Source organism: Otolemur garnettii, unplaced genomic scaffold (assembly GCF_000181295.1).
Source record: "Otolemur garnettii isolate 467f Iridium unplaced genomic scaffold, OtoGar3 scaffold00068, whole genome shotgun sequence".
Lineage (NCBI taxonomy): Eukaryota > Metazoa > Chordata > Mammalia > Primates > Galagidae > Otolemur > Otolemur garnettii.
The window spans coordinates 2,211,466-2,222,050 of NW_003852463.1; the positions used below are offsets into that span (position 1 = coordinate 2,211,466).

Consider the following 10,585-nt stretch of genomic DNA (forward strand, 5'->3'; position numbering starts at 1 on the left):
TGGGACCACAATGCCCAGCTCTTTTTAGAGACGAGGGTCTTGCTCTGGCTCAGGTTGGTCTCAAACTCCTGAGTTCAGGCAATTGACCCAGCTCCACCTTCCAGAGTGCTAGGATTTCACCACTGTGCCCCAGGATCCTAATGGTTTTGATCTGCATCTGAGTGATTCTTCTTTTTCTTCCTCTTCCTCCTTCTCTTCCTCCTCCTCCTCCTTCTTTTTTTGAGACAGAGTCTCACACTGTCACCCTGGCTAGAGTGCTGTGGTGTCATCATAGCTCACAGCAACCTCAAACTCTTGGGCTTAAGCAATCCTCTTGCCTCAGGCTTCTAAAGTGTTGGGATTATAGGCATGAGCCACCATGCCCAGAAACATTTTAACTTGATGTAATAGTGTCTATTTTATTGTCCATGGTATCTATCTGTGTACTATGTTTAGGAAAGCATTCCCCAACTCCTAATTGTATAAATATTCACTGCATTTTATGTTATTACTTTCATTATTTCTTTTGCTATATTGAAATCTTTTTGTGTGTGTATATGTGTGTGTTCTGTTTTGCTTTTAATTGAAAGGTCCCTTACTCGTCCTGCTTCCATAAGTGGCTGAGACCAGTGGAACAGGCGGGGTAGGGGTCGTGACAGTCTGGCCTACATCACCTACCCGGATCTCCTTGCCCGCCTCTAGGAAGATGTTCTTCTTGTCCTCACTCAGGCGGAAGAACACTGCCTTTTTGCGCTTTCACGTCCTCTGGGATTTAAGACTTGCGCACCTTCATGACATTGAAACCTTAATGACACCATCAGAGACTGCCACACCAGAGGCCATGTTTCGGGAAGCGAAAGGGTGATGGCAAGAAAAGCAAGAAAGAGGACAGCGCTGCCGCTGCTGCTGATCTAACCGCTGTTATATTGAAATGTTTAACTGAGCTAAAATTTATTCTAATGTAAACTATAAAATAGGGATTAAATTCCCTTGTCTCCTCTGTCCCCCAAAGGGTATCATCCAACATCATTTGGTAACGGTTCGGTACCCTTTAAATATTAACTACTCAACATTATCTGCACGATTTGAAATGTTTCCTCTTCCAATACTCTGCTCTTTTCCTTTATTTTTCTATTTATTGCTGCACCATTACCTTTTTTTTTTTGGACAGAGATGCTCACTTTGTTGCCCTTCATAGAGTGTTGTTGTGTCGCAGCTCATAGCAACCTCAAACTCTTGGGCTCAAGTGATCCTCTTGCCTAGGCCTCCCAAGTAGCTGGGACTATAGGCACCTGCCACAACACCAGGCTATTTTTTATTTTTTATTTTATTTTTTTTTTTAGAAATAGAAGCCTCCATCTTGCTGGGCTGTTCTCCAACTCCAGACCTCAGGCGATCCACTGGCCTTGGCCTCCCAGAGTGGCGGGATTACAGGCGTGAGACACTGCTCCCAGCCCAGTTGTATCATTATCTTAATGTCCATGGAAGTAAATATGCATATTTCATGGTTATTGTTACTTATTTATTCTCCCACTAAATCTTTAAATTCATTTTGATTTTAATAGAAATTACATTGAATTCATCTATTAATTTGGAAATATATATATATATATATATATGTATTTTGGAAACAAAGCCTCAAGCTGTTACTCTGGGTAGAGTGCTGTGGCATTACAGCTCAGCAACCTCCAACTCCTGGGCTCAAGTGAATCTCCTTTCTCCTTCTCCCAAGTAGCTGAGACTACAGGCACCGCCACAGTGCCCAGCTATTTTTTGGTTGCAGCCATCATTGTTGTTTGGCAGGCCCAGGCTGGATTTGAACCTGCCACCCCAGGTGTACATGGCTGGCGCCCTAGCCGGTTGAGCTATAGGCGCCGAGCCCATTTGACTACTCTTAACCATTGTAATACCCAGCTATTTTTTGGTTGCAGCCATCATTGTTGTTTGGCAGGCCCAGGCTGGATTTGAACCTGCCAGCTCAGGTGTACATGGCTAGCACCTTAGCTGCTTGAGCCACAGACACCCGAGTCAATTTGGAAAATATTTATATCCAATTATATTTACATAATTGGATATGATATGTCTTTCCATTTATTAAAAAATTTTTTTGTTCCTCAATAACATCTCAAAGTTGTTTTTTAAATTTTTTTTTATTATTATTTGATTCAGAGTCTCACTCTGTCACCCTAGGTAGAGTGCCATGGCATTACAGCTCACAGCAACCTCAAACTCCTGAGGTACTTTTGCCTCAGTCTCCCAAGTTGCTGGGACTACAGGCACCCGCCACAATGTCTGGCTATTTTTTTTGTTGTAGTTGCCATTGTTTTTTGGCAGGCCCGGGTTTAAGTTTGAACCCACCAGCCCTGGTGTATGTGGCTGGTGCCCTAATCACTGAGCTATGGGCACCAAGCCAACATCTCAGTTTTCAGCGCTTCCTGACCTATTGGCTAAGATCAAGTATAGTTTCTGTTCTTAATAGTTTAAATATCTGATAAAAATTTTAAAAAGAATATTAAAATTTTAAGTCTCGTGCTCTACTGACTCAGTTAGCTGGGCAGCCAGGTACAGTGGCTCCTGCCTGTAATCCTAGCACTCTGGGAGGCTAAGGTAGGTAGATTGCCTGAGTTCATAGGTTCCAAACCAGCCTGAGCCAGAGCAAGCCCTCATCTCTAAAAATATACAGGTGCTGGAGCCCCCATCTCTAAAAATAGCAAGGTGCCTGTAGTCCCAGCTACTTGGAGACTGAGGCAAGAGAATTGTTTGAGCCCAGGAGTTTGAGGTTTCTGTGAGCTATGATGCCACGACACTCTCCCTAGGGGGACAGAGTGAGACACTGTCTCAAAAAAAATTTTTTTTTCTTTAAGTTTTCTTTTCTTTTCTTTTTTTTTTGAGGCAGAGCCTCAAGCTGTCCCCCTGGGTAGAGTGTTGTGGCATCACAGCTCACAGCAACCTCCAACTCCTGGGCTCAAGCGAGTCTCCTGTCTCCGCCTCCCAAGTAGCTGGGACCACAGGCGCCCACCACAATGCCTGGCGTTTTTTTGGTTGCAGCTGTCAGTGTTGTTTGTCGGGCCCAGGTTGGATTTGAACCCGCCACCTTAGGTGTATGTGGCTGGCGCCTTAGCCACTTGAGCCACAGGCGCCGAGCCTTGAAGTTTTCATCATATAGATCCTGCACATTTTTTTTACCTAGGTTTCTATATTTTGTTACTACTATATTAACATTTTTGGTTATATTTTCTGATTGATTATTACTGGCATATAGAAAATATGTGTATTTTATTACATATGCATATAGCAAGTTATTATACACATGTATCTAGTTATTTTACTAAACTCATTAGTAAGTGAGTTTCAAGTTTTTCTTTTATAGGCAGATAACATCTGGAAATAATGTTTATTTCAACCAGTATTTCTACCTTTATTTTATTTTTATTACACTATTAAGCAATTTCAGGACAATGTTTAATGTTTTGCTCTTACAAATAGCATCCTTGTCTTTAATGAGAATGCTGTTAGCTCAGTCACAGCTCACAGCAACCTCCAACTCTTGGGCTCAAGTGATCCTCTTGCCTAGGCCTCCCAAGTAGCTGGGACTACAGGCAGCCATCACAATGCCTATATATTTTAGAGACACTGGTCTCACTCTGGCTTACACTGGTCTTGAACTCATGAGCTCAGGTAATCCACACACTTTGGCCTCCCAGAGTGCTAGGATTACAGGAATGAGCCACCACGTCCAGCCTTAGTTTAGTATTCTTAACCCATTCACTGGAACCCCTCAAATTTATTAAATCTGCAACACCCACTGCAACAGACTGAAATTTATTAAATCTGAGGTGGAGTTAAGGTAACTATGTTCTTTTATTCTAGTTAACACAGATAATTTTGAAGCATGTTCTCTCCTGGTAGTACATCATTGAGAACCCCACTGTGGTGTTTCAACATGAAATATTATTCAATATGATACACAATATTACATTAATGAAGTCTTGCTATTGTAAATTTATAAAGAATTATTAATTAAAAAGAATTGAGTCTAATAAAATGTATCTTAGCATCTCCATGATCCTCCCTGTAAGATAAAATATTTAAAAATCATCTGTTTGAAGGCACCAGATGACTACTAAGCATTTAGGACATGAGAGATGAGGTTACCGAAAGAAAAAGAAAGTTCATTTGGGGAACCTTGAAATTTTATGTCATTTTTCTTGAGAGATTTTTCAATGTTTAAGCCATAAATTTCAGAGCTGTAAATCAAGAAGTTGAGCAAGAAGTAACTAAGATACTGAGAAGCTAATCAGAGATTTTGGCTGACTCCTGAGACTAGGGAGAAAAATACTAGAGTTCAGAGCCCACCATGGAGGAGGGACATTGTTAAAGACTCTAGGCTTTCTGCTGGGACTTTAATTTTATGTGTCGATTTGGCTAGGCCATGGTACCCAGATATTTAGGCAAACATTAATCTAGATGTTTCTGTGATGGTATTTTTTAAAGATGAGATTATCACTTAAATTGGTAGGCTTTGAGTAAAGCAGATTACCCTCCATAATGTGGGTAGGCTTCATTCAATCACTTGGCAACTTTTCGTAGGAGAAGGAAATCTGCCAGCAGACAGCCTTTAAGCTCAAACCGCAATTCTGCAGGGTCTCTGGGCCTACCCTGCAGACTTTGGATTTGCTAAGCCTCCACAGTATGTGAATCAATTCCTTCAAATCTCTCTCTCTTAGTATATATACATATATAGACCTTGTTTGAGGCCTGACAATTAAGTTGTGAACTTGCCACCATGAGCTTATATTGGCAGCACTGTACAAAAAGTTGGCAAGATTTCATTCATAACCTTGGTATATTGGTGTCTCACGGCTGTGTTTGTATCAACGTATGGCCATGTCTTGCTGAGTGGCATTTATTATTGTTGCTGTGTGCCATACACCACTTTGACAGTCATTCCAGAAAAGGAGTTCCAAGATTGCTTTGAAGAATGGACTAGGCACTGGCATCAGTGCAGAGCTTTCTAAGGGGAGTACTTCAAAGGTGACTGTAGTTCAGTCGTGAACTTAATTGTCTGACCTCACCTATATACATTATATAAACACCCACAGATACACATATTTATGCATATTCCTACATATATCCTCATGGTTCTATTTCTCTGGTCAACCATGACTAATATAGAACCCTTGAAAAAACTATCCTCTAAGAATAAGAGTAAACCAGAAATAAACAAGGCATTAAAAAGAACTGAATTCAGGGTGGTGCCTATGGCTCAAAGGGGTAGGGCCCCATATACTGGAGGTGGCTGGTTCAAACTCAGCCCCTGGCCAAAAAAAAGAAATGAGTTCAGATTTGAATAAATTCAATCCCAGATTGAAAGAAGATAAACTCTGCCTGCCTGACAAAATCTAGAGTAAATCCTCTCTACAGGAAGGTAATATTATCAATAGCTCTACAAATTTTTGCCTGTGATAATGTGACCTTCAATAAAAAATTTTTGTAAATACCAGGAAATATTGGAAAAAGGAAACAATAGAAAAAGACCACAGAGGATCTGTATTTTAAAATAATCAGACACATACTTTCAACTAACTTAGCTTGAAATAACCATGATTAATATAGTCAAGGGAATAGATGACAAAATGGATATTTTGGGCAGAGAATTGAAATCCAGAACAAACCAAATGGGAATTATAGAATTGAAAATGTCTAATAGTTGCAATTAAGAACACAGAAGGTGAGTTTAATAGTCTGTTAGACACAGCTGAAGTGAGAATAAACTAGAAGTAGATCAACAGAAAATATCCAGACCGAGGCACAAAGAGAATAAGAAGATGAAATATACAAAAAAGAGAAAAAAGTGATACTTGGAATATTATGGAAAAGTCTAACATATGTATAATTGCAATCTCAGAAGAAAAAAGAGAGAGAGAGAATGGGGCAGAAAGGATATTTGAAGGATAATGGCCAAGACATTTCCAAAACTGATGAAAGACTAAGTTATAGACTAGAGAAGTAGGATAATTGTAAAGAAAATCTTTTGCGACTCATCACAGTGGAACCAGAATATGTGGTGGCAACTAAAATAAAGAGAAAAATCTAAAAACTACCGGGGCGGGGGGTGGGGGGGACTTTATTACCTTTTGTTTATTACCTTTAAAGAGCAACAATAATGAGGGAAATGACATCTTTAAAATGCTGAATGATAATATTTGAAATTTATAATTCTATACCCTGTGAAAATATCTTCAAAAATGAAGGTGAAATAAAGACATTTCCAGAGAAGCAAACACTGTGATAATTCATCATCAGCAGACTTATCTTACCAGAGCGCTTTTCAGGCAGGAGAAAAATTATTGCAGCAAGAAGCACAGAAATGCATGAAGAAATACAGACAGACAGAAAGGGTTAATATGTGTGTAAAACTGCACAAACATTAACTCTACAAAACAAATGTCGTAATGTCTTGTGGGGTTTAATATGTTATAAAAGTAACACTGAAAGTGAGGGGAGATCATGGAGTTCAAGTATTCTGAGATCTTTGCATTGTCTTGGAAGGAAAAAAGTTACTACTTTATGTGACATGTTAATAGGTCAAGGATGAATGTAAGTTCCACGAGAATGTGTAACAAATAAGCAAATAGAAGATAAAACAGATAGAATTAAAAACCCAAAGGAAATCGGTAAAGTAGTGAAAAGAAAGATAAAATAGGCAGAAGAACTAGAAAGCAAATTGTAAGTGATAAATTTATACCGAAATGTGGTAGCAATTATATTAAATTTAAATTAAGCATATATTTCTATTTAAAGATAAAGATTGTTAAACTGGATATTTGATGATGCTAAATGGACAATATGCTGCTTATAAGAGACACACTTTAAATGTTAGGGTATGGTAAAATTGAAAGCAAGATGCACTGATCAGACAGAGGAGATTTTAGGGCAAGTAGCAGTTCTAAAGACAAAGAAAGACATAGCATAAAAGGGTCGGTCCACCAGAAAATGTTACAGTTCCACAATTGTGTGCATCTAATAACATTGCTCATATATGTACTAAACATATATATTTACATGTAAATATATAGGGAGTGAGAGAGAGAGAGTGTGTGTGCCTACAAAAAAGAGAAATAGATAATTTTGCAATCATGTCAGGAGATTTTAATACAACGATGTCAGCAACTGATAGGAGACCCAAAAATCAAGAAGAATGTAGAGGATTTAAACAACTAGCTTAAACCTTATTTGTGTAATAGAAAACATTTTTCGTTTTCCTTGAGATTATCAGTGTGGCCTCCAATTACCAACATCAGACTCTCAGAGATGGCCAGAAATGGAGCCCAACACTTCTGGGCTACCGAGAGGCTGCTTACCAGGAGCAGCAGCCACCCCACCCCACCCCCCCCAGTCTGTGGGGAAAGCTGTAGAAAGAGACTGAGTCTTCCAGGTATGAACCTTCCTTGTGCAGAAAGCAGCATTTATAGTGAGAGGGAATTTTCTTCTTCCTCTGTGGGGAGGAGAGAGCTGCATCCTCAAGCCAAATAAGGAGGAATTCCATGAGGACAATTTGGAAGATCCAGGGTGCCCACAATACTTCTCATTCTCTGGACTTCTGCCTTGAGCCCACTTGAGGGGGTGAAGGAGAACTGATAAAAGACAGGGCAACAGTGGGGAAGTCTGTGGGTCAGACTGACCATGCCCTACTTGGGGAGGCTTCATAGCCTCATCAGTCAAATGGACATAGTGGTGGTGGTTGGACTTGAACCTTCTTGCTAATACCCCACAAAGAAGATTGCCTGTCAGCAAGGGACTCCAGCCAAAAGAGGCCACTGTTAGGTCCCTTGGTGGGGGTGGTGATAAGGGAGGATGAAAACATTTGAACTAGACCACATATCTCATATCAAGGAATTGTGCATTTTGGCGGGGAGTGGTTTGCACAAGACCCATAGAAAATCCCACACACGTGCTGTGAGAAAGCTAGTACTTGCAAGTCGGTGCCAACGGGAAAAATGAGGACCAAAGGGTAGAAGGGACCACCAAAGTTCCAAATGACAACCTTGAAATCTGCCAGCTAGCTAAGTAAAAAGGCGTGTTTTATACAACAAAGAAAAAAAAAAGGGTGCATTTTATCTTACCACCTCTCCAATCCTGGAGAAACTAGAAATAGGGAAAAAAGAAAAAAAAAACCCCAAGTGTGTTGCACTTCATTGTACTTCATAGATAATGCATTGTTTACAAGTTGAAGGTACATGGTAAACCTGCACTGAACCAGTCAATTGGTGCCATTTTTCCAACTGCATGTGCTAGCTTCATGTTTCTGTGCCACATTTTGGTAATTCTTGCAAATTGCAAACTTTTTTTTCTTCTCTCCCCTGTATTATTCGATCTTGGCTTCCACAATCAGACAGACAAAAAGCAGGAGGACATTTTGTTCTTGCATCTGTAGTGGAAACTTTAGCAGCAGACAATAACTGCTCCAAGTCTGTCAAAGAGATGCATCAAACTTTTTCATCATTATTATTATTATATCCATTATGGTGTACTGTGATCGGTGATCTTGGATGTTACTATTACAATTGTTTTGGGATGCCATCGATGGTGCCATTTAACACGGAGAACTTAGCAGATAAATGTGTGTGTTTTGATTGCTCCATGGACCAGTAATTCTCATGTCTTTCTTCTTGGGCCTTCTTATGCCCTGAGACACAGCAATATTGAAATTAGGTCAATTAATAACCTTACAATGGCCTTTAAGAGTTCAAGTGAAAGGAAGAGTCTCACATCTCTCACTTTCAGTCAACAGCTAGAAATGACTAAGCTTAGCGAGGAAGGCATAGTCAAAGCTGGGATCGGCTGAAACAAGGCCTCGTCTGCCAAACAGTTTGGCAAGTTTCCATGCAAAGGAAAAGTTCTTAAAGGAAATTGAAAGTGGTATTCCAGTGAACACACAAGTGATAAGAAAGTAAAATGGCCTTACTGCTGATACGGAGAAAGTTTAAGTGGTCTGGATAGATAACCCAGACGCAACATTTCCTTAAGCCAAAGCCTAATCCAGACCAAGGCTCTAACTCTTCAATTCTATGGAGGCTGAGAGAGATAAGAAAGTCTCAGAAGAAAAGTTTGATGCTTGTAGAGGTTGTTTCCTGAGGCTTAAGGAACAAACCATCTCATAATATAAAAGTGCAAGGTGAAGCAGCAGGTGCTGATGGAGAAGCTGAAGCAAGTGACCCAGAAGATCTAGCTAAGAAAACGGTTGAAGGTGGCTACACTAAACAATAGGTGTTCAATGTGGATGAAAGGGCCTCTTCAAAGAAGATGCCATTCAGAATTTTCATAGCTAGAAAGGAGAAGTCAAGGCCCGACATCAAAGTTCAAAGGACAGGCTGACTCTCTTATTAGGAGCTAATGTAGCTGATGACTTTAAGTTGAAGCCAATGCTCATTTACTATTCTGACAATTTTGTGCCCTTAAGAATTATGCTAAAGCTACCCTACTTGTGCTGTGTGAATGGCACCAGGAAGCCTGGATGACAGCACCTCTGTTTATAGCACAGTTTATTTTAAGCCCACTTTTGAGACCTAACACTCAGGAAAAAAAATCCTTTCAAAATGCCACTGTTCATTGACAATACATCTAGTCACCCACGAACTCTGATGGAGAGATACATACAAGGACATTCATGTTATTTTTCATGCCTTCTAAGATAACATCAATGGATCAAGGAATAATTTTGACTTTTGAGTCTTATTACTTAAGAAATACATTTTATAGTCTTCTGAAATGTGGGTCTTCTGATGGATCTGGGCAAAGCAAATTGAAAACCTTCTGGAAAGGATTCACCATTCCAGATGTCATTAAGGATATTCATGAGTCGTGAGAGGAGGTCAAAATACCAAAATGAGGCTGGTTGTGGTGGCTCATACCTGTAATCTTAACACTTTGGTTAGAGACCAGCCTGAGCAAGAGGGAGATCCTGTCTCTACTAAAAATATAAAAACTAGCCAGGCATTGTGGTGGCTGCCTGTATTCCCAGGTACTCGGGAGGCTGGGGCAAGAAGATTACTGGAACCCAGGAGTTTGAGGTTGCTGTAAGCTATGATGACACCATGGCACTCTACCCAGGGTGAGAGAGTGAGATTTTGTGTCAAAAACCACCAAAATCGGCTCAGCGCCTGTGGCTCGGGTGGCTAGGGCGCCAGCCACGTGTACCTGGGGTGGCAAGTTCGAGTCCAGCCCGGGCCCGCCGGACAACAATGATGGCTGCAACCGAAAAAGGTGGCCGGGCGTTGTGGTGGGTGCCTGTGGTCCCAGCAACTTGGGAGGCAGAGGCAAGAGACTCGCTTGAGCCCAGGAGTTGGAGGTTGCTGTGAGCTATGCCACGGCACTCTACCCAGGGGGACAGTTTGGGGCTCTGTTTCAAAAAACAAAAACAAACACCAAAATCAACATGAACAGGAGTTTGGAGAAAGCTAAGTCCAGCCCTTTAGATGATTTTGGGCTTTCAAGACTTCAGGGGCGGCTCGGCGCCTATGGCTCAACTGGCTAAGGCGCCAGCCACATACACCTAAGGTGGCGGGTTCGAATCCCCAGCCCGGACCCGCCAAACAACAATGAC

The 10,585-nt window shown here is 40.8% G+C and overlaps 1 non-coding gene across 1 annotated transcript; it reads left to right on the plus strand.

Annotated features, from left to right (window-relative positions):
• The first annotated feature begins 2,406 nt into the window (after positions 1-2,406).
• On the plus strand, positions 2,407-2,597 carry LOC111726522. Its single transcript, XR_002774283.1, has one exon. It is a non-coding gene; the product is annotated as a U2 spliceosomal RNA (small nuclear RNA).
• Positions 2,598-10,585: the final 7,988 nt, after the last annotated feature.